Raw genomic sequence first — 22,953 nt, 5'->3', positions numbered from 1 at the left:
AGGAGTTAGAAAATAGGAGTAGGAGTAGGCCATTCGGCCCTTCGGGCCTGCTCAGCCATTCAAAAAATGATCATGGCTGATTGTCTAATTCAGTACCCAGTTCCCGCTTTCTCCCCATATCCTTAATCCCTTTGGCATTAAGAAATATATCTATCTCCTTCTTGAATATATTTAATGACTTGGCCTCCACTGCTTTCTGTGGTAGAGAATTCCACAGGTTCACCACCCTCTGAGTGAAGAAATTTCTCCTCATCTCGGTTCTAAATGACATACCCTGTATCCTGAGACTGTGACCCCTGGTTCTGGACTCCTCAGCCATCGGGAACATCCTCCCTGCATCTAGCCTGTCTAGTCCTGCTAGAATTTTATAGGTTTCTATGAGATCCCCTCTCATTCTTCTAAACTCTATCGCATATAGGCCGAAATGATGTGATTCGGCTAAAGTTGGTGTTTTTATTTTGCCAAAGACTAGTGACACTGCAATGCACAGAAATATCTGATTTAGCAAACTGCCTGGAGCTTTCAGCACCAGTTATCCTTTCTTTGTTGAAGCAAACATAAAGTAAGAATAGATTTATAGTAAATCGCAAATTTTGTATTTCTGTCTTTCTGTTGATTGTTGACATTGAGGAATGAGATGGGAGGAGTCAGTGGGCAAAGCTGTGTGAGGGCTGAACTAACATGGACAGTTAAATCAAAACATCCCAGTTCAATGGCTGCCTGATTCCAATGATCAATCCATCCCCACCTGTAGTAACCACCACCTCACCCCCCTCCAGAGAGAATTCCATTGAGATCACTCTTCAATGACAATGGAAATTGAAAATTCAAGGAAAACAGAAGGATTCTGAAGATGATTCCAATTCATTGTAAAGTTTGATTTTGAAATTTAATTCCCCTTCCTGAATGTGGTCAAACAGGCCAGCTGTCTCTGGTAGCTCATCCAGGTGGGAGCCTGAATAAGGCTATTCAACCAGGTGAGGGGGTATGAGCATTGCAGCAGGTCCAATGCTGCATGTATCTAATGAAAATGTATACTGTTCAGAGGGAATTGCTGGATCACAATCATTAGGAGCCCGAGCTGCTCTTTCTCTCATTCCCAAGCTTCATTGAGAGCTGAACTTACTTGAGCTCGCTCTGTTACAACAGCGACAGGCCCCGCCCCCGCTCTGACACCATAACAACAGGCCCCACCCACTCTATCACTGTCATGACAGGCCCTGCCTGGCTCTGTCTCCATAGCAACTGACCCCACCCTTGCTCTGTCACCAAAGCAGAAGGCCCCACCCCCAGCACTGGAAATGTGAAATAAAATGAGAAGATGCTAGAAATAGTGATTCAGTTCCCTCATTTTTAAAATTTATTTATTTAGAGATACAGCACTGAAACAGGCCCTTCGGCCCACCGAGTCTGTGCCAACCATCAACCACCCATTTATACTAATCCTACACTAATTCCATATTCCTACCACATCCCCACCTGTCCCTATATTTCGCTACCACCTCCTATACTAGGGGCAATTGCTAATGGCCAATTTACCTATCAACCAGCAAGTCTTTGGCTGTGGGAGGAAACTGGAGCACCCGGAGGAAACCCACGCAGACACAGGGAGAACTTGCAAACTCCACACAGGCATCATTGAATGAATTTAACAATTGGAGTAAAGGGATATTTCAGCACATTCTTCAACTGCTCTCTGAACTGAATCTGGGACACAGCATAAATCGCAGTGTTTGTGCAGCAACTCAGGAGCTGCAACATGAAGCCCATTTCCAGCAGGAAAACAGGTGCATCTATAGGCCCAGACGCAAGCTTAGACACCAACAAAAACATTCGGATCCATATCGAAAACACAGTAAACACTGCCCATAACAGTATGAAATTGGCTGATATAATTAACAGTAAAATGATGGATTTCCTTCGGCTCGCCATCTCTGAGTCTCTGCGACTTTCTCCACTGCTGTGAGCCCGGAGCCTCTTGCGTCCTCTGCTGCTCATTAAAATGTGTCTGGCAGTGAGAGCATTGAGCAGCAGAATCACCACAAATGGGACCCCCGGGGTTAGAATGAGATGGAGGATCTCAATTGTTGTCCAGACTTGAGATTTCTGAACATCCACCCATATAGTACAAAACCAGGGGGCATTTGCCAACCGATACTCACGTGATAATATAAAATACCAGGTGATGTTCTTTAAACAGCTCAGCACAGTCATTGTTCCCAGAACCACAGCTGCTGTTTTCTCGGTGCAATATTTACTTTTCAGCTTCTGGCAACAAATGGCCACAAATCGATCAAAGGTGAAAGTGACAGTGAACCAGACAGAACAGTCTGTGACTGTGTAAAGCAGGACGGCGTGGATATTACACACGGGGATGGACTTCAGGAAATGAAACTGTTCTGGATAAACAATGGGAATGTGCCTCAATATCAGGTCGAGGATAACAATCAGTAGATCCGCCGTTGCCATGGCCACCAGATAGTGAGTGACGCATTTGGAGAGACCGCACTTTCCCCGAGACAGGATCCCAATCGTCAGAAAGTTAACTGTGAGGAAGGGAAATAAACAGAGAAATATACATCAAGCTGAGAGAAAAGTTTACCAGTTTGATTGAGGAATTACTGAGATTTACAATTGTGTTACTGTACCCAATGATGTGTTGGGTAACCAGGGAAATGGTTGGCCCACTCAAGGACAGAGATGGGAATCTAAGTGTGGAGCCAGAGGAAATGGGCGAGGTGCTAAATGAGTACTTTGCATCAGTATTCACCAAAGAGAAGGACTTGGTGGATGATGAGCCTAGGGAAGGGAGTGCAGATAGTCTCAGTCATCTCATTATCAAAAAGGAGGAGGTGTTGGATGTCTTGCAAAGCATTAAGGTAGATAAGTCCCCAGGGCCTGATGGGATCTACCCTAGAATACTGAGGGAGGCAAGGGAGGAAATTGCTGGGGCCTTGAAAGAAATATTTGCATCCTCATTGGCTACAGGTGAGGTCCCAGAGGACTGGAGAATAGCCAATGTTGTTCCTTTGTTTTAGAAGGGTGGCAAGGATAATCCAGGAAATTATAGGCCTGTGAGCCTTACGTCAGTGGTAGGGAAACTATTAGAGAGGATTATTCGGGACAGGATTTACTCCCATTTGGAAACAAGCGACCTTATTAGCGAGAGACAGCATGGTTTTGTGAAGGGGAGGTTGTGTCTTACTAATTTGATTGAGTTTTTTGAGGAAGTGACGAAGATGATTGATGAGGGAAGGGCAGTGGATGTTATCTATATGGACTTCAGTAAAGCCTTTGACAAGGTCCCTCATGGCAGACTGGTACAAAAGGTGAAGTCACATGGGATCAGAGGTGAGCTGGCAAGATGGATACAGAACTGGCTCTGTCATAGAAGACAGAGGGTATCAGTGGATGGGTGTTTTTCTGAATGGAGGGATGTGACTAGTGGTGTTCCGCAGGGATCAGTGCTAGGACCTTTGCTGTTTGTAGTATATATAAATGATTTGGAGGAAAATGTAGCTGGTCTGATTAGTAAGTTTGCGGACGACACAAAGGTTGGTGGAGTTGCGGATAATGATGAGGATTGTCAGAGGATACAGCAGGATATAGATCGGTTGGAGACTTGGGTGTAGAAATGGCAGATGAAGTTTAATCCAGACAAATGTGAGGTAATGCATTTTGGAAGGTCTAATGCAGGTGGGAGGTATACAGTAAATGGCAGAACCCTTAGGAGTATTGACAGGCAGAGAGATCTGGGCGTACAGGTCCACAGGTCACTGAAAGTGGCAACGCAGGTGGATAAGGTAGTCAAGAAGGCATACGGCATGCTTGCCTTCATCGGTCGGGTCATAGAGTATAAAAATTGGAAGTCATGTTGCAGCTATACAGAATCTTAGTTAGGCCACACTTGGAATATTGCGTGCAATTCTGGTCGCCACACTACCAGAAGGACGTGGAGGCTTTGGAGAGGGTACAGAGGAGGTTTACCAGGATGTTGCCTGGTCTGGAGGGCATTAGCTATGAGGAGAGGTTGGAAAAACTCAGATTGTTTTCACTGGAACGACGGCAATGGAGGGGCGACATGATAGAGGTTTACAAAGTTATGAGCGGCATGGACAGAGTGGATAGTCAGAAGCTTTTTCCCAGGGTGGAAGAGTCAGTTACTAGGGGACATATGTTTAAGATGCGAGGGGCAAAGTTTAGAGGGGATGTGCGAGGCATGTTTTTTACACAGAGGGTGGTGAGTGCCTGGAACTTGCTGCCAGGGGAGGTGGTGGAAGCAGATACGATAGCGATGTTTAAGAGACATCTTGACAAATATATGAATAGGAAGGGAATAGAGGGATATGGGCCCCGGAAGTGCAGAAGGTGTTAGTTTAGACAGGCATCAAGATCGGCGCAGGCTTGGAGGGCCGAATGGCCTGTTCCTGTGCTGTACTGTTCTTTGTTCTTTGAAATGATTGGACCCGAAACAACAAATGGGAAGTTCTGTGATACGATGGAAGGCAGGAGAGATTAAATGACAAAAGGATGATGCTGAAATTGACTGATCATAATCCTTCCCTTCCCTCCTTTCGCTACCTAGTCTAAAAACTGTTCCAAGTTCTGTCGAAGGCTCAGCAACATGAAACGTTAACTCTGTTTCTCTCTCCATCGATGCTGCCATGCCTGCTGAGTATTTCCAGCATTTTCATTTTGTATTTCAGATTTGCAGCACTTTGCTTTTCTATAGAAAGTTAAAATGTTGGACTGACAGAGAGATTCCCTCTCCTGTGACGGGCAGCACAGAATTCAATTCTTTCAAAGCAAGAATTGGAAATGAGTCCATGAAAAAGCAATGAAACAATTAATCCCAATCATCACTAAGTTAACTGTAAACAAGGGACGATATTGAACCATAGAACCAGAGACAAATTACAGCACAGAAGGAGGCCATTCAGCCTGTCGTGTCCGTGCCGGCCGGAAAAACTAGCCATCCAATCTAAACTCAACTTCCAGCACCTGGTCCATAGCCTTGCAGGTTACAGCACTTCAGGTGCATGTCCAGGTACCTTTTAAAAGAATTGAGGGTTTCTGCCTCCACTATCATTCCTGGCAGTGAATTCCAGACACCCACCACCCTCTGGGCGAAAAAGCTTTTCCTCATGTCCCCTCTAATCCTTCTACCAATCACCTTAAATCTGTGCCCCCTGGTAATTGACCTCTCCACTGGGGGAAACAAGTCCTTCCTGTCGACTCTATCTAGGCCCCTCATAATTTTGTACACCTTAATTAAGTCACCCCTCAGCCTCCTCTGTTCGAAGGAAAACAACCCGAGCCGTTCCAATCTTTCCTCAGAGCGCAACTTTCGAGCCCAGGCAACGTTCTTGTAAATCTCCTCTGTACTCCCTCCAGGGCAATTATGTCCTTTCTGTAATGTGGTGACCAGAACTGTACGCAATACTCCAGCTGTGGCCTAACCAGCGTTTTATACAGTTCCAGCATTACATCCCTCCTTTTGTATTCTATACCTCAGCCAATAAAGGAAAGCATTCCACATGCCTTCTTCACCACTCTATCTACCTGTCCTGCCACCATCAGGGACCTGTGCACATGCACTCCAAGGTCTCTCACTTCTTCTACCCCTCTCAATATCTTCCCGTTTATTGTGTATTCCTTTGCTTTGTTTGCCATCCCCAAATGCATTATCTCACACTTCTCTGGATTGAAATCCATTTGCTGCTTTTCTGCCCATTCAACAAAACCATTGATATCTTTCTGGAGTCTACAGCTATCCTCCTCACTATCAACTACACGGCTAATTTTTGTACCATCAGCGAATTTCCCAATCATGCCTCCCACATTTAAGTCCAACTCATTATTATTTACCACAAACAGCAAGGGACCCAACACTGAGCCCTGTGGAACGCCACTGGAAACAGCTTTCCATTCGCAAAAACATCCGTCGACTATTACCCTTTGTTTCCTGTCACTGAGTCAATTTTGGATCCAACCTGCCACATTCCCCTGTATCCCATTGACTTACTTTTTTCTGATCAGTCTGCCATGCGGGACCTTGTCAAATGCCTTACTAAAATCCATGTAGACCACATCTACTGCACTACCCTCATCAATCCTCCTTGTTACTTCCTCAAAAAACTCAATTAAGTCGGTAAGACATGACCTTCCCCTAAGTGGCAGTTTACCCTGTTCCTCAGAATTGATTCTAACAATTTACCCACCACTGACTGGTCCATAATTATTTGGCCGATCCCTCGCACCCTTTTTAAACAATGGTACAACGTTTGCAGACCTCCAATCGTCTGGTATCTCACCTGTATCTAGTGAGGATCGAAGATGATCTTCAGTGCATCTGCTATTTCCTCCCTAGCTTCCTTTAACAACCAGGGATGAAATCCATCTGGTCTTGGTGATTTATCCATTTTCAAGGGTGCCTCTAGGTACCCTCTAGTACTTCCTCCCTCATTATGCTTATCGTATCTAATATTTCACACTGCTGCTCTTTAACTAGACTATCTGGGAAACTATACATCAAGTTGGGTTAAAATCTGCAGTTTGAAGAAGTTTGGGGTGACATTTTACATTTGTTACCGCATTCAGTATGGATCTAATTATTGTACTTTCGACAAGGCTTTCTGCTGGACACAGGGTTTAAATTCAATCATCATGGTAGGATTGGGAAAAGGTACTAAACTGGGATTTCAGCTGCAATCAGGAGTGGATTGAGAAATAAAAGGATTAAATTAAACTTTAGTATCACAGGTTTATAATAAATCAGCACAAGTAAATATTGATGTGGACAGTAACAGATGTTAGGAGGTCTTTTCTCAACATTGTGCTGAATGGCTATTTTTGTTTGGAGAGGAAGGTGTACAGTGCTGTTCCACAGGGTTGAGGACTCGAATCACTATTGTTTCTTTTACACTAGCAGAGACTAACAAAACGTTTGCAGTGAAATTAGTATCTTTATTGCGACAATACATCTTTAAATCCCCATCCCATTCCATTCCATCCTCCCCATGCTATCCCTCTCATGTCATACCCATCGCATTCCTATCAACCCTCGATCATCCCCATCCCACCCCCATTACCCCTTCTTCCCATGCAATCCCCATCTACATTTGTATACATCCCACATTGTCCCCATCACATGCCATCATCCCTCCCCCTGCCATGCCATTACCTCTCTCTCCCATCATTGTCAAGAGGTGCCGGTGGGAGGCGAGTACCCAATAACCATGGCCAGGGAGCGACAAGAGCCGCGAGCAGGAGCACAATAACTGAGGTCAGGGAGCTATGAGAGTATGAAGTCAATAACTGAGGCTGTGCACCAACAACAGCTGGAACCGGTGAGCAGCAAGGGTCAGGGCTCAGTAACCGAGGTCAGGGAGCAGGAACAACTGGAGCCCAGAACCAAGGCTGGGGATCAGTGACAAATGGGGGTAGCAGCCCAGGAACAGAGGCAAAAAGGAGTGAGACCCGGAGTCCAGTAAATGAGGCCGGGGAAAGTGAGGGCTAGAGCCCAGTAAGCAAGGCCGGGGAGCAGTCAGAGCCGGAGCCCATTAACCAAGGCGAGGGAGCAATGAGAGACAGAGCCCAGTCACCGAGGCTGGGGAGCAGTGAGAGACAGAGTCCAGTAACCGAGGCTGGGAAGCAGTGAGAGACAGAGTCCAGTAACCGAGGCTGGGGAGCAGTGAGAGACAGAGTCCAGTAACCGAGGCTGGGGAGCAGTGAGAGACAGGGTCCAGTAACTGAGGCTGGGGAGCAGTGAGAGACAGAGTCCAGTAACCGAGGCTGGGAAGCAGTGAGAACCGGAGCCCAGTAACCGAGGCTGGGGAGCAGTGAGAGACAGAGTCCAGTAACTGAGGCCAGGGAGCAGTGAGAGACAGAGTCCAGTAACCGAGGCTGGGGAGCAGTGAGAGACAGAGTCCAGTAACCGAGGCTGGGGAGCAGTGAGAGACAGAGTCCAGTAACCGAGGCTGGGGAGCAGTGAGAGACAGAGTCCAGTAACTGAGGCTGGGGGGCAGTGAGAGACAGAGTCCAGTAATCGAGGATGGGGAGCAGTGAGAGACAGAGTCCAGTCTCCAAGGCTGGGGAGCAGTGAGAGACAGAGTCAAGTAACCGAGGCTGGGGAGCAGTGAGAGACAGGGTCCAGTAACTGAGGCTGGGAAGCAGTGAGAGACAGAGTCAAGTAACTGAGGCTGGGGAGCAGTGAGAGACAGGGTCCAGTAACTGAGGCTGGGGAGCAGTGAGAGACAGAGTCAAGTAACTGAGGCTGGGGAGCAGTGAGAGACAGAGTCCAGTAACCGAGGCTGGGGATCAGTGAGAGACAGAGTCCAGTAAGGGAGGCTGGAGAGCAGTGAGAGACAGAGTCCAGTCACCAAGGCTGGGGAGCAGTGAGAGACAGAGTCCAGTAACCGAGGCTGGGGAGCAGTGAGAGACAGAGTCCAGTAACTGAGGCTGGGGAGCAGTGAGAGACAGAGTCCAGTAACCGAGGCTGGGGAGCAGTGAGGGCTGGAGATAATTAACAGAGGCCAGGGAGCAGTGAGAGACAGAGTGCAGTCACCGAGGCTGGGGAGCAGTGAGAGACAGAGTCCAGTAACCGAGGCTGGGGAGCAGTGAGAGACAGAGTCTAGTAACCGAGGCTGCGGAGCAGTAAGAGACAGAGTCCAGTAACCGAGGCTGGGGAGCAGTGAGAGACAGAGTCCAGTAACTGAGTCTGGGGAACAGTGAGAGACAGAGTCCAGTAACTGAGGCTGGGGAGCAGTGAGAGACAGAGTCCAGTAACCGAGGCTGGGGAGCAGTGAGAGACAGAGTCCAGTCACCTAGGCTGGGGAGCAGTGAGAGACAGAGTCCAGTAAGCGAGGCTGGGGAGCAGTGAGAGACAGAGTCCAGTAACCGAGGCTGGGGAGCAGTGAGAGACAGAGTCCAGTAACCGAGGCTGGGGAGCAGTGAGAGAGAGAGTCCAGTAACCAAGGCTGGGGAGCAGTGAGAGAAAGAGTCCAGTAACCGAGGCTGGGGAGCAGTGAGAGACAGAGTCCAGTAACCGAGGCTGGGGAGCAGTGAGAGACAGAGTCCAGTAAACGAGGCTGGGGAGCAGTGAGAGACAGAGTCCAGTAACCGAGGCTGGGGAGCAGTGAGAGACAGAGTCCAGTAACCGAGGCTGGGGAGCAGTGAGAGACAGTGTCCAGTAAACGAGGCTGCGGAGCAGTGAGAGACAGAGTCCAGTAACTGAGGCTGGGGAGCAGTGAGAGACAGAGTCAAGTAACCGAGGCTGGGGAGCAGTGAGAGACAGAGTCCAGTAACCGAGGCTGGGGAGCAGTGAGAGACAGAGTCCAGTAACCGAGGCTGGGGAGCAGTGAGAGAATGAGTCCAGTAACCGAGGCTGGGGAGCAGTGAGAGACAGAGTCCAGTAACCGAGGCTGGGGAGCAGTGAGAGACAGAGTCCAGTAACCGAGGCTGGGGAGCAGTGAGAGACAGAGTCCAGTAACCGAGGCTGGGAAGCAGTGAGAACTGGAGCCCAGTAACCGAGGCTGGGGAGCAGTGAGAGACAGAGTCCAGTAACTGAGGCTGGGGAGCAGTGAGAGACAGAGACCAGTAACCGAGGCTGGGGAGCAGTGAGAGACAGAGTCCAGTAACCGAGGCTGGGGAGCAGTGAGAGACAGAGTCCAGTAACTGAGGCTGGGGGGCAGTGAGAGACAGAGTCCAGTAATCGAGGATGGGGAGCAGTGAGAGACAGAGTCCAGTCTCCAAGGCTGGGGAGCAGTGAGAGACAGAGTCAAGTAACCGAGGCTGGGGAGCAGTGAGAGACAGGGTCCAGTAACTGAGGCTGGGGAGCAGTGAGAGACAGAGTCAAGTAACTGAGGCTGGGGAGCAGTGAGAGACAGAGTCAAGTAACCGAGGCTAGGGGGCAGTGAGAGACAGAGTCCAGTAACCGAGGCTGGGGATCAGTGAGAGACAGAGTCCAGTAAGCGAGGCTGGAGAGCAGTGAGAGACAGAGTCCAGTCACCAAGGCTGGGGAGCAGTGAGAGACAGAGTCCAGTAACCGAGGCTGGGGAGCAGTGAGAGACAGAGTCAAGTAACTGAGGCTGGGGAGCAGTGAGAGACAGAGTCAAGTAACCGAGGCTAGGGGGCAGTGAGAGACAGAGTCCAGTAACCGAGGCTGGGGATCAGTGAGAGACAGAGTCCAGTAAGCGAGGCTGGAGAGCAGGGAGAGACAGAGTCCAGTCACCAAGGCTGGGGAGCAGTGAGAGACAGAGTCCAGTAACCGAGGCTGGGGAGCAGTGAGAGACAGAGTCCAGTAACTGAGGCTGGGGAGCAGTGAGAGACAGAGTCCAGTAACCGAGGCTGGGGAGCAGTGAGGGCTGGAGATAATTAACAGAGGCCAGGGAGCAGTGAGAGACAGAGTCCAGTAACTGAGGCTGGGGAGCAGTGAGAGACAGAGTACAGTAACCAAGGCTGGGGAGCAGTGAGGGCAGGAGATCATTAACTGAGCCCAGGGAGCAGTGAGAGACAGAGTCCAGTAACTGAGGCTGGGGAGCAGTGAGAGACAGAGTGCAGTCACCGAGGCTGGGGAGCAGTGAGAGACAGAGTCCAGTAACCGAGGCTGGGGAGCAGTGAGAGACAGAGTCTAGTAACTGAGGCTGCGGAGCAGTAAGAGACAGAGTCCAGTAACCGAGGCTGGGGAGCAGTGAGAGACAGAGTCCAGTAACTGAGTCTGGGGAACAGTGAGAGACAGAGTCCAGTAACCGAGGCTGGGGAGCAGTGAGAGACAGAGTGCAGTCACCGAGGCTGGGGAGCAGTGAGAGACAGAGTCCAGTAACCGAGGCTGGGGAGCAGTGAGAGACAGAGTCTAGTAACCGAGGCTGCGGAGCAGTAAGAGACAGAGTCCAGTAACCGAGGCTGGGGAGCAGTGAGAGACAGAGTCCAGTAACTGAGTCTGGGGAACAGTGAGAGACAGAGTCCAGTAACTGAGGCTGGGGAGCAGTGAGAGACAGAGTCCAGTAACCGAGGCTGGGGAGCAGTGAGAGACAGAGTCCAGTCACCTAGGCTGGGGAGCAGTGAGAGACAGAGTCCAGTAAGCGAGGCTGGGGAGCAGTGAGAGACAGAGTCCAGTAACCGAGGCTGGGGAGCAGTGAGAGACAGAGTCCAGTAACCGAGGCTGTGGATCAGTGAGAGAGAGAGTCCAGTAACCAAGGCTGGGGAGCAGTGAGAGAAAGAGTCCAGTAACCGAGGCTGGGGAGCAGTGAGAGACAGAGTCCAGTAACCGAGGTTGGGGAGCAGTGAGAGACAGAGTCCAGTAAACGAGGCTGCGGAGCAGTGAGAGACAGAGTCCAAAAACCGAGGCTGGGGAGCAGTGAGAGACAGAGTCCAGTAACCGAGGCAGGGGAGCAGTGAGAGACAGAGTCCAGTAACTGAGGCTGGGGAGCAGTGAGAGACAGAGTCCTGTAACCGAGGCTGGGGAGCAGTGAGAGACAGAGTCCAGTAACCGAGGCTGGAGGGCAGTGAGAGACAGAGTCTAGTAAACGAGGCTGGGGAGCAGTGAGAGACAGAGTCCAGTAACTGAGGCTGGGGAGCAGTGAGAGACACAGTCAAGTAACTGAGGCTGGGGAGCAGTGAGAGACAGAGTCCAGTAACCGAGGCTGGGGAGCAGTGAGAGACAGAGTCCAGTAACCGAGGCTGCGGAGCAGTGAGAGAATGAGTCCAGTAAACGAGCCTGGGGAGCAGTGAGAGACAGAGTCCAGTAACCGAGGCTGGGGAGCAGTGAGAGACAGAGTCCAGTAAACGAGGCTGGGGAGCAGTGAGAGACAGAGTCCAGTAACCGAGGCTGGGGAGCAGTGAGAGACAGAGTCCAGTAACCGAGGCAGGGGAGCAGTGAGAGACAGAGTCCAGTAACTGAGGCTGGGGAGCAGTGAGAGACAGAGTCCAGTAACTGAGGCTGGGGAGCAGTGAGAGACAGAGTTCAGTAACCGAGGCTGGGGAGCAGTGAGAGACAGAGTCCAGTAACCGAGGCTGGGGAGCAGTGAGAGACAGAGTCCAGTAACCGAGGCTGGGGAGCAGTGAGAGACAGTGTCTAGTAAACGAGGCTGCGGAGCAGTGAGAGACAGAGTCCAGTAACTGAGGCTGGGGAGCAGTGAGAGACAGAGTCCAGTAACTGAGGCTGGGGGGCAGTGAGAGACAGAGTCCAGTAATCGAGGATGGGGAGCAGTGAGAGACAGAGTCCAGTCTCCAAGGCTGGGGAGCAGTGAGAGACAGAGTCAAGTAACCGAGGCTGGGGAGCAGTGAGAGACAGGGTCCAGTAACTGAGGCTGGGGAGCAGTGAGAGACAGAGTCCAGTAACCGAGGCTGGGGAGCAGTGAGAGACAGAGTCCAGTCACCTAGGCTGGGGAGCAGTGAGAGACAGAGTCCAGTAAGCGAGGCTGGGGAGCAGTGAGAGACAGAGTCCAGTAACCGAGGCTGGGGAGCAGTGAGAGACAGAGTCCAGTAACCGAGGCTGGGGAGCAGTGAGAGAGAGAGTCCAGTAACCAAGGCTGGGGAGCAGTGAGAGAAAGAGTCCAGTAACCGAGGCTGGGGAGCAGTGAGAGACAGAGTCCAGTAACCGAGGCTGGGGAGCAGTGAGAGACAGAGTCCAGTAAACGAGGCTGGGGAGCAGTGAGAGACAGAGTCCAGTAACCGAGGCTGGGGAGCAGTGAGAGACAGAGTCCAGTAACCGAGGCTGGGGAGCAGTGAGAGACAGAGTCCAGTAACTGAGGCTGGGGAGCAGTGAGAGACAGAGTCAAGTAACCGAGGCTGGGGAGCAGTGAGAGACAGAGTCCAGTAACCGAGGCTGGGGAGCAGTGAGAGACAGAGTCCAGTAACCGAGGCTGGGGAGCAGTGAGAGAATGAGTCCAGTAACCGAGGCTGGGGAGCAGTGAGAGACAGAGTCCAGTAACCGAGGCTGGGGAGCAGTGAGAGACAGAGTCCAGTAACCGAGGCTGGGGAGCAGTGAGAGACAGAGTCCAGTAACCGAGGCTGGGAAGCAGTGAGAACTGGAGCCCAGTAACCGAGGCTGGGGAGCAGTGAGAGACAGAGTCCAGTAACTGAGGCTGGGGAGCAGTGAGAGACAGAGACCAGTAACCGAGGCTGGGGAGCAGTGAGAGACAGAGTCCAGTAACCGAGGCTGGGGAGCAGTGAGAGACAGAGTCCAGTAACTGAGGCTGGGGGGCAGTGAGAGACAGAGTCCAGTAATCGAGGATGGGGAGCAGTGAGAGACAGAGTCCAGTCTCCAAGGCTGGGGAGCAGTGAGAGACAGAGTCAAGTAACCGAGGCTGGGGAGCAGTGAGAGACAGGGTCCAGTAACTGAGGCTGGGGAGCAGTGAGAGACAGAGTCAAGTAACTGAGGCTGGGGAGCAGTGAGAGACAGAGTCAAGTAACCGAGGCTAGGGGGCAGTGAGAGACAGAGTCCAGTAACCGAGGCTGGGGATCAGTGAGAGACAGAGTCCAGTAAGCGAGGCTGGAGAGCAGTGAGAGACAGAGTCCAGTCACCAAGGCTGGGGAGCAGTGAGAGACAGAGTCCAGTAACCGAGGCTGGGGAGCAGTGAGAGACAGAGTAAAGTAACTGAGGCTGGGGAGCAGTGAGAGACAGAGTCAAGTAACCGAGGCTAGGGGGCAGTGAGAGACAGAGTCCAGTAACCGAGGATGGGGATCAGTGAGAGACAGAGTCCAGTAAGCGAGGCTGGAGAGCAGGGAGAGACAGAGTCCAGTCACCAAGGCTGGGGAGCAGTGAGAGACAGAGTCCAGTAACCGAGGCTGGGGAGCAGTGAGAGACAGAGTCCAGTAACTGAGGCTGGGGAGCAGTGAGAGACAGAGTCCAGTAACCGAGGCTGGGGAGCAGTGAGGGCTGGAGATAATTAACAGAGGCCAGGGAGCAGTGAGAGACAGAGTCCAGTAACTGAGGCTGGGGAGCAGTGAGAGACAGAGTACAGTAACCAAGGCTGGGGAGCAGTGAGGGCAGGAGATCATTAACTGAGCCCAGGGAGCAGTGAGAGACAGAGTCCAGTAACTGAGGCTGGGGAGCAGTGAGAGACAGAGTGCAGTCACCGAGGCTGGGGAGCAGTGAGAGACAGAGTCCAGTAACCGAGGCTGGGGAGCAGTGAGAGACAGAGTCTAGTAACCGAGGCTGCGGAGCAGTAAGAGACAGAGTCCAGTAACCGAGGCTGGGGAGCAGTGAGAGACAGAGTCCAGTAACTGAGTCTGGGGAACAGTGAGAGACAGAGTCCAGTAACCGAGGCTGGGGAGCAGTGAGAGACAGAGTGCAGTCACCGAGGCTGGGGAGCAGTGAGAGACAGAGTCCAGTAACCGAGGCTGGGGAGCAGTGAGAGACAGAGTCTAGTAACCGAGGCTGCGGAGCAGTAAGAGACAGAGTCCAGTAACCGAGGCTGGGGAGCAGTGAGAGACAGAGTCCAGTAACTGAGTCTGGGGAACAGTGAGAGACAGAGTCCAGTAACTGAGGCTGGGGAGCAGTGAGAGACAGAGTCCAGTAACCGAGGCTGGGGAGCAGTGAGAGACAGAGTCCAGTCACCTAGGCTGGGGAGCAGTGAGAGACAGAGTCCAGTAAGCGAGGCTGGGGAGCAGTGAGAGACAGAGTCCAGTAACCGAGGCTGGGGAGCAGTGAGAGACAGAGTCCAGTAACCGAGGCTGTGGATCAGTGAGAGAGAGAGTCCAGTAACCAAGGCTGGGGAGCAGTGAGAGAAAGAGTCCAGTAACCGAGGCTGGGGAGCAGTGAGAGACAGAGTCCAGTAACCGAGGTTGGGGAGCAGTGAGAGACAGAGTCCAGTAAACGAGGCTGGGGAGCAGTGAGAGACAGAGTCCAAAAACCGAGGCTGGGGAGCAGTGAGAGACAGAGTCCAGTAACCGAGGCAGGGGAGCAGTGAGAGACAGAGTCCAGTAACTGAGGCTGGGGAGCAGTGAGAGACAGAGTCCTGTAACCGAGGCTGGGGAGCAGTGAGAGACAGAGTCGAGTAACCGAGGCTGGAGAGCAGTGAGAGACAGAGTCTAGTAAACGAGGCTGGGGAGCAGTGAGAGACAGAGTCCAGTAACTGAGGCTGGGGAGCAGTGAGAGACACAGTCAAGTAACTGAGGCTGGGGAGCAGTGAGAGACAGAGTCCAGTAACCGAGGCTGGGGAGCAGTGAGAGACAGAGTCCAGTAACCGAGGCTGCGGAGCAGTGAGAGAATGAGTCCAGTAAACGAGCCTGGGGAGCAGTGAGAGACAGAGTCCAGTAACCGAGGCTGGGGAGCAGTGAGAGACAGAGTCCAGTAAACGAGGCTGGGGAGCAGTGAGAGACAGAGTCCAGTAACCGAGGCTGGGGAGCAGTGAGAGACAGAGTCCAGTAACCGAGGCAGGGGAGCAGTGAGAGACAGAGTCCAGTAACTGAGGCTGGGGAGCAGTGAGAGACAGAGTCCAGTAACTGAGGCTGGGGAGCAGTGAGAGACAGAGTTCAGTAACCGAGGCTGGGGAGCAGTGAGAGACAGAGTCCAGTAACCGAGGCTGGGGAGCAGTGAGAGACAGAGTCCAGTAACCGAGGCTGGGGAGCAGTGAGAGACAGTGTCTAGTAAACGAGGCTGCGGAGCAGTGAGAGACAGAGTCCAGTAACTGAGGCTGGGGAGCAGTGAGAGACAGAGTCCAGTAACTGAGGCTGGGGGGCAGTGAGAGACAGAGTCCAGTAATCGAGGATGGGGAGCAGTGAGAGACAGAGTCCAGTCTCCAAGGCTGGGGAGCAGTGAGAGACAGAGTCAAGTAACCGAGGCTGGGGAGCAGTGAGAGACAGGGTCCAGTAACTGAGGCTGGGGAGCAGTGAGAGACAGAGTCAAGTAACTGAGGCTGGGGAGCAGTGAGAGACAGAGTCAAGTAACCGAGGCTGGGGAGCAGTGAGAGACAGAGTCCAGTAACTGAGGCTGGGGAGCAGTGAGAGACAGAGACCAGTAACCGAGGCTGGGGAGCAGTGAGAGACAGAGTCCAGTAACCGAGGCTGGGGAGCAGTGAGAGACAGAGTCCAGTAACTGAGGCTGGGGGGCAGTGAGAGACAGAGTCCAGTAATCGAGGATGGGGAGCAGTGAGAGACAGAGTCCAGTCTCCAAGGCTGGGGAGCAGTGAGAGACAGAGTCAAGTAACCGAGGCTGGGGAGCAGTGAGAGACAGGGTCCAGTAACTGAGGCTGGGGAGCAGTGAGAGACAGAGTCAAGTAACTGAGGCTGGGGAGCAGTGAGAGACAGAGTCAAGTAACCGAGGCTAGGGGGCAGTGAGAGACAGAGTCCAGTAACCGAGGCTGGGGATCAGTGAGAGACAGAGTCCAGTAAGCGAGGCTGGAGAGCAGTGAGAGACAGAGTCCAGTCACCAAGGCTGGGGAGCAGTGAGAGACAGAGTCCAGTAACCGAGGCTGGGGAGCAGTGAGAGACAGAGTAAAGTAACTGAGGCTGGGGAGCAGTGAGAGACAGAGTCAAGTAACCGAGGCTAGGGGGCAGTGAGAGACAGAGTCCAGTAACCGAGGATGGGGATCAGTGAGAGACAGAGTCCAGTAAGCGAGGCTGGAGAGCAGGGAGAGACAGAGTCCAGTCACCAAGGCTGGGGAGCAGTGAGAGACAGAGTCCAGTAACCGAGGCTGGGGAGCAGTGAGAGACAGAGTCCAGTAACTGAGGCTGGGGAGCAGTGAGAGACAGAGTCCAGTAACCGAGGCTGGGGAGCAGTGAGGGCTGGAGATAATTAACAGAGGCCAGGGAGCAGTGAGAGACAGAGTCCAGTAACTGAGGCTGGGGAGCAGTGAGAGACAGAGTACAGTAACCAAGGCTGGGGAGCAGTGAGGGCAGGAGATCATTAACTGAGCCCAGGGAGCAGTGAGAGACAGAGTCCAGTAACTGAGGCTGGGGAGCAGTGAGAGACAGAGTGCAGTCACCGAGGCTGGGGAGCAGTGAGAGACAGAGTCCAGTAACCGAGGCTGGGGAGCAGTGAGAGACAGAGTCTAGTAACCGAGGCTGCGGAGCAGTAAGAGACAGAGTCCAGTAACCGAGGCTGGGGAGCAGTGAGAGACAGAGTCCAGTAACTGAGTCTGGGGAACAGTGAGAGACAGAGTCCAGTAACCGAGGCTGGGGAGCAGTGAGAGACAGAGTGCAGTCACCGAGGCTGGGGAGCAGTGAGAGACAGAGTCCAGTAACCGAGGCTGGGGAGCAGTGAGAGACAGAGTCTAGTAACCGAGGCTGCGGAGCAGTAAGAGACAGAGTCCAGTAACCGAGGCTGGGGAGCAGTGAGAGACAGAGTCCAGTAACTGAGTCTGGGGAACAGTGAGAGACAGAGTCCAGTAACTGAGGCTGGGGAGCAGTGAGAGACAGAGTCCAGTAACCGAGGCTGGGGAGCAGTGAGAGACAGAGTCCAGTCACCTAGGCTGGGGAGCAGTGAGAGACAGAGTCCAGTAAGCGAGGCTGGGGAGCAGTGAGAGACAGAGTCCAGTAACCGAGGCTGGGGAGCAGTGAGAGACAGAGTCCAGTAACCGAGGCTGTGGATCAGTGAGAGAGAGAGTCCAGTAACCAAGGCTGGGGAGCAGTGAGAGAAAGAGTCCAGTAACCGAGGCTGGGGAGCAGTGAGAGACAGAGTCCAGTAACCGAGGTTGGGGAGCAGTGAGAGACAGAGTCCAGTAAACGAGGCTGGGGAGCAGTGAGAGACAGAGTCCAAAAACCGAGGCTGGGGAGCAGTGAGAGACAGAGTCCAGTAACCGAGGCAGGGGAGCAGTGAGAGACAGAGTCCAGTAACTGAGGCTGGGGAGCAGTGAGAGACAGAGTCCTGTAACCGAGGCTGGGGAGCAGTGAGAGACAGAGTCGAGTAACCGAGGCTGGAGAGCAGTGAGAGACAGAGTCTAGTAAACGAGGCTGGGGAGCAGTGAGAGACAGAGTCCAGTAACTGAGGCTGGGGAGCAGTGAGAGACACAGTCAAGTAACTGAGGCTGGGGAGCAGTGAGAGACAGAGTCCAGTAACCGAGGCTGGGGAGCAGTGAGAGACAGAGTCCAGTAACCGAGGCTGCGGAGCAGTGAGAGAATGAGTCCAGTAAACGAGCCTGGGGAGCAGTGAGAGACAGAGTCCAGTAACCGAGGCTGGGGAGCAGTGAGAGACAGAGTCCAGTAAACGAGGCTGGGGAGCAGTGAGAGACAGAGTCCAGTAACCGAGGCTGGGGAGCAGTGAGAGACAGAGTCCAGTAACCGAGGCAGGGGAGCAGTGAGGGACAGAGTCCAGTAACTGAGGCTGGGGAGCAGTGAGAGACAGAGTCCAGTAACTGAGGCTGGGGAGCAGTGAGAGACAGAGTTCAGTAACCGAGGCTGGGGAGCAGTGAGAGACAGAGTCCAGTAACCGAGGCTGGGGAGCAGTGAGAGACAGAGTCCAGTAACCGAGGCTGGGGAGCAGTGAGAGACAGTGTCTAGTAAACGAGGCTGCGGAGCAGTGAGAGACAGAGTCCAGTAACTGAGGCTGGGGAGCAGTGAGAGACAGAGTCCAGTAACTGAGGCTGGGGGGCAGTGAGAGACAGAGTCCAGTAATCGAGGATGGGGAGCAGTGAGAGACAGAGTCCAGTCTCCAAGGCTGGGGAGCAGTGAGAGACAGAGTCAAGTAACCGAGGCTGGGGAGCAGTGAGAGACAGGGTCCAGTAACTGAGGCTGGGGAGCAGTGAGAGACAGAGTCAAGTAACTGAGGCTGGGGAGCAGTGAGAGACAGAGTCAAGTAACCGAGGCTAGGGGGCAGTGAGAGACAGAGTCCAGTAACCGAGGCTGGGGATCAGTGAGAGACAGAGTCCAGTAAGCGAGGCTGGAGAGCAGTGAGAGACAGAGTCCAGTCACCAAGGCTGGGGAGCAGTGAGAGACAGAGTCCAGTCACCAAGGCTGGGGAGCAGTGAGAGACAGAGTCCAGTAACCGAGGCTGGGGAGCAGTGAGAGACAGAGTCCAGTAACTGAGGCTGGGGAGCAGTGAGAGACAGAGTCCAGTAACCGAGGCTGGGGAGCAGTGAGGGCTGGAGATAATTAACAGAGGCCAGGGAGCAGTGAGAGACAGAGTCCAGTAACTGAGGCTGGGGAGCAGTGAGAGACAGAGTACAGTAACCAAGGCTGGGGAGCAGTGAGGGCAGGAGATCATTAACTGAGCCCAGGGAGCAGTGAGAGACAGAGTCCAGTAACTGAGGCTGGGGAGCAGTGAGAGACAGAGTGCAGTCACCGAGGCTGGGGAGCAGTGAGAGACAGAGTCCAGTAACCGAGGCTGGGGAGCAGTGAGAGACAGAGTCTAGTAACCGAGGCTGCGGAGCAGTAAGAGACAGAGTCCAGTAACCGAGGCTGGGGAGCAGTGAGAGACAGAGTCCAGTAACTGAGTCTGGGGAACAGTGAGAGACAGAGTCCAGTAACCGAGGCTGGGGAGCAGTGAGAGACAGAGTGCAGTCACCGAGGCTGGGGAGCAGTGAGAGACAGAGTCCAGTAACCGAGGCTGGGGAGCAGTGAGAGACAGAGTCTAGTAACCGAGGCTGCGGAGCAGTAAGAGACAGAGTCCAGTAACCGAGGCTGGGGAGCAGTGAGAGACAGAGTCCAGTAACTGAGTCTGGGGAACAGTGAGAGACAGAGTCCAGTAACTGAGGCTGGGGAGCAGTGAGAGACAGAGTCCAGTAACCGAGGCTGGGGAGCAGTGAGAGACAGAGTCCAGTCACCTAGGCTGGGGAGCAGTGAGAGACAGAGTCCAGTAAGCGAGGCTGGGGAGCAGTGAGAGACAGAGTCCAGTAACCGAGGCTGGGGAGCAGTGAGAGACAGAGTCCAGTAACCGAGGCTGTGGATCAGTGAGAGAGAGAGTCCAGTAACCAAGGCTGGGGAGCAGTGAGAGAAAGAGTCCAGTAACCGAGGCTGGGGAGCAGTGAGAGACAGAGTCCAGTAACCGAGGTTGGGGAGCAGTGAGAGACAGAGTCCAGTAAACGAGGCTGGGGAGCAGTGAGAGACAGAGTCCAAAAACCGAGGCTGGGGAGCAGTGAGAGACAGAGTCCAGTAACCGAGGCAGGGGAGCAGTGAGAGACAGAGTCCAGTAACTGAGGCTGGGGAGCAGTGAGAGACAGAGTCCTGTAACCGAGGCTGGGGAGCAGTGAGAGACAGAGTCGAGTAACCGAGGCTGGAGAGCAGTGAGAGACAGAGTCTAGTAAACGAGGCTGGGGAGCAGTGAGAGACAGAGTCCAGTAACTGAGGCTGGGGAGCAGTGAGAGACAGAGTCCAGTAACTGAGTCTGGGGAACAGTGAGAGACAGAGTCCAGTAACTGAGGCTGGGGAGCAGTGAGAGACAGAGTCCAGTAACCGAGGCTGGGGAGCAGTGAGAGACAGAGTCCAGTCACCTAGGCTGGGGAGCAGTGAGAGACAGAGTCCAGTAAGCGAGGCTGGGGAGCAGTGAGAGACAGAGTCCAGTAAACGAGGCTGGGGAGCAGTGAGAGACAGAGTCCAGTAACTGAGGCTGGGGAGCAGTGAGAGACAGAGTCCTGTAACCGAGGCTGGGGAGCAGTGAGAGACAGAGTCGAGTAACCGAGGCTGGAGAGCAGTGAGAGACAGAGTCTAGTAAACGAGGCTGGGGAGCAGTGAGAGACAGAGTCCAGTAACTGAGGCTGGGGAGCAGTGAGAGACACAGTCAAGTAACTGAGGCTGGGGAGCAGTGAGAGACAGAGTCCAGTAACCGAGGCTGGGGAGCAGTGAGAGACAGAGTCCAGTAACCGAGGCTGCGGAGCAGTGAGAGAATGAGTCCAGTAAACGAGCCTGGGGAGCAGTGAGAGACAGAGTCCAGTAACCGAGGCTGGGGAGCAGTGAGAGACAGAGTCCAGTAAACGAGGCTGGGGAGCAGTGAGAGACAGAGTCCAGTAACCGAGGCTGGGGAGCAGTGAGAGACAGAGTCCAGTAACCGAGGCAGGGGAGCAGTGAGAGACAGAGTCCAGTAACTGAGGCTGGGGAGCAGTGAGAGACAGAGTCCAGTAACTGAGGCTGGGGAGCAGTGAGAGACAGAGTTCAGTAACCGAGGCTGGGGAGCAGTGAGAGACAGTGTCTAGTAAACGAGGCTGCGGAGCAGTGAGAGACAGAGTCCAGTAACTGAGGCTGGGGAGCAGTGAGAGACAGAGTCCAGTAACTGAGGCTGGGGGGCAGTGAGAGACAGAGTCCAGTAATCGAGGATGGGGAGCAGTGAGAGACAGAGTCCAGTCTCCAAGGCTGGGGAGCAGTGAGAGACAGAGTCAAGTAACCGAGGCTGGGGAGCAGTGAGAGACAGGGTCCAGTAACTGAGGCTGGGGAGCAGTGAGAGACAGAGTCAAGTAACTGAGGCTGGGGAGCAGTGAGAGACAGAGTCAAGTAACCGAGGCTAGGGGGCAGTGAGAGACAGAGTCCAGTAACCGAGGCTGGGGATCAGTGAGAGACAGAGTCCAGTAAGCGAGGCTGGAGAGCAGTGAGAGACAGAGTCCAGTCACCAAGGCTGGGGAGCAGTGAGAGACAGAGTCCAGTAACCGAGGCTGGGGAGCAGTGAGAGACAGAGTCAAGTAACTGAGGCTGGGGAGCAGTGAGAGACAGAGTCAAGTAACCGAGGCTAGGGGGCAGTGAGAGACAGAGTCCAGTAACCGAGGCTGGGGATCAGTGAGAGACAGAGTCCAGTAAGCGAGGCTGGAGAGCAGGGAGAGACAGAGTCCAGTCACCAAGGCTGGGGAGCAGTGAGAGACAGAGTCCAGTAACCGAGGCTGGGGAGCAGTGAGAGACAGAGTCCAGTAACTGAGGCTGGGGAGCAGTGAGAGACAGAGTCCAGTAACCGAGGCTGGGGAGCAGTGAGGGCTGGAGATAATTAACAGAGGCCAGGGAGCAGTGAGAGACAGAGTCCAGTAACTGAGGCTGGGAAGCAGTGAGAGACAGAGTACAGTAACCAAGGCTGGGGAGCAGTGAGGGCAGGAGATCATTAACTGAGCCCAGGGAGCAGTGAGAGACAGAGTCCAGTAACTGAGGCTGGGGAGCAGTGAGAGACAGAGTGCAGTAACCGAGGCTGGGGAGCAGTGAGAGACAGAGTCCAGTAACCGAGGCTGGGGAGCAGTGAGAGACAGAGTCTAGTAACCGAGGCTGCGGAGCAGTAAGAGACAGAGTCCAGTAACCGAGGCTGGGGAGCAGTGAGAGACAGAGTCCAGTAACTGAGTCTGGGGAACAGTGAGAGACAGAGTCCAGTAACCGAGGCTGGGGAGCAGTGAGAGACAGAGTGCAGTCACCGAGGCTGGGGAGCAGTGAGAGACAGAGTCCAGTAACCGAGGCTGGGGAGCAGTGAGAGACAGAGTCTAGTAACCGAGGCTGCGGAGCAGTAAGAGACAGAGTCCAGTAACCGAGGCTGGGGAGCAGTGAGAGACAGAGTCCAGTAACTGAGTCTGGGGAACAGTGAGAGACAGAGTCCAGTAACTGAGGCTGGGGAGCAGTGAGAGACAGAGTCCAGTAACCGAGGCTGGGGAGCAGTGAGAGACAGAGTCCAGTCACCTAGGCTGGGGAGCAGTGAGAGACAGAGTCCAGTAAGCGAGGCTGGGGAGCAGTGAGAGACAGAGTCCAGTAACCGAGGCTGGGGAGCAGTGAGAGACAGAGTCCAGTAACCGAGGCTGTGGATCAGTGAGAGAGAGAGTCCAGTAACCAAGGCTGGGGAGCAGTGAGAGAAAGAGTCCAGTAACCGAGGCTGGGGAGCAGTGAGAGACAGAGTCCAGTAACCGAGGTTGGGGAGCAGTGAGAGACAGAGTCCAGTAAACGAGGCTGGGGAGCAGTGAGAGACAGAGTCCAAAAACCGAGGCTGGGGAGCAGTGAGAGACAGAGTCCAGTAACCGAGGCAGGGGAGCAGTGAGAGACAGAGTCCAGTAACTGAGGCTGGGGAGCAGTGAGAGACAGAGTCCTGTAACCGAGGCTGGGGAGCAGTGAGAGACAGAGTCC

The 22,953-nt window shown here is 53.5% G+C and overlaps 1 pseudogene; it reads right to left on the bottom strand.

Annotated features, from left to right (window-relative positions):
- Window positions 1–1,381: 1,381 nt before the first annotated feature.
- The window catches only part of LOC137347487 (probable G-protein coupled receptor 139), a 109,241-nt pseudogene continuing 87,669 nt past the window's right edge, over window positions 1,382–22,953 (bottom strand).

The sequence above is a fragment of the Heterodontus francisci genome, chromosome 32 (assembly GCF_036365525.1).
Source record: "Heterodontus francisci isolate sHetFra1 chromosome 32, sHetFra1.hap1, whole genome shotgun sequence".
Classification (NCBI taxonomy): domain Eukaryota; kingdom Metazoa; phylum Chordata; class Chondrichthyes; order Heterodontiformes; family Heterodontidae; genus Heterodontus; species Heterodontus francisci.
Note: the sequence above shows the minus strand (reverse complement) of the source record. Positions and strands in the feature narration are given on the sequence as shown.